This window comes from Mirounga leonina, unplaced genomic scaffold (assembly GCF_011800145.1).
Source record: "Mirounga leonina isolate KUSES-001 unplaced genomic scaffold, KU_Mleo_1.0 Mir_126, whole genome shotgun sequence".
Taxonomy (NCBI): Eukaryota; Metazoa; Chordata; class Mammalia; order Carnivora; family Phocidae; genus Mirounga; species Mirounga leonina.
The window spans coordinates 12,039,144-12,040,123 of NW_023270314.1; positions in this window are offsets into that span (position 1 = coordinate 12,039,144).

Genomic DNA, 980 nt, shown 5'->3' on the forward strand with positions numbered 1-980 from the left:
GCGGCTCATCCGGGCGGATACGCGCGCGCGCGCGCGCCCGAGCCCCGCCACGTCAGCCAATGGGGGGAGAGGGCTGGGTCGGCCGCCTCCGCGAAGGGGGAGGCCGGGGAGCGCGGCGTGCGCAACCTGGGCGTGCAGCCTCCGCAGGGCGGGAGGGGTGCGGGGCGCTCGCGCGGTCGGCCGGCCTGGGCCGCCAGTGCCCCCGGGGTGGGGCTCGGCTCGGGCCGCCGCGCCTCGTTTCGCGCGCGCGGCCCTGGGGACTTCTTTATCCGTTGTGCTATTTCTGTGGGCCCTGTGTTTACAACCCCCGCCCGCGGGGGAGACTGCAGGCACCAGGCGTATCTAAGTGCAGCTACCAAAAATGAAACCAAAATTAACAGCTGTGCGATATATTAAGGCCACACTGCCGGCTACTGGAATTGTATACAAATGAGTTATTTCAAGACTTGTTTAAAAAAAAAGTATGATTAAAACTACTATAATCTAGACTTGCACACGATGCATACAAATGTTCTAGTTGGAGAAACAGAAGACTTGTGGGTACCGTGATGGGGGGTGGCGGGGGCGATAAAGAACAGTTTTCACTTTATGCTTTTAGAATGTTTGGGTTTGTTTATATAACATTCATTCTCATTAAGAATATACATTTATATATTAGGAACTCTACTGGAAGACTCACCTTGCCCCTTGTGGCACATAGGCGTGGCAATTTAAAAAATGAGTAAGGACGTAAGAATTGAGGTGGCTCAACACAAAAGCACAGAAAGCAAGTAGTTCCTTTTTTATAGGAACTTTCTTTTTTTTATATAAAGTTATAACTTTCCCCTCTCCCATTCCCTAGCCTATAAAAAGGAATCTTTCTTAAACATACTGGTCACTCAATTGATTTAATTGTTAACATTATTATCTTCAGGGATTTAGTTTGGCTTTTAAAAAAATCTCATCTTTATAATATCAAATATAGTAAGGTTTCTGGTTGT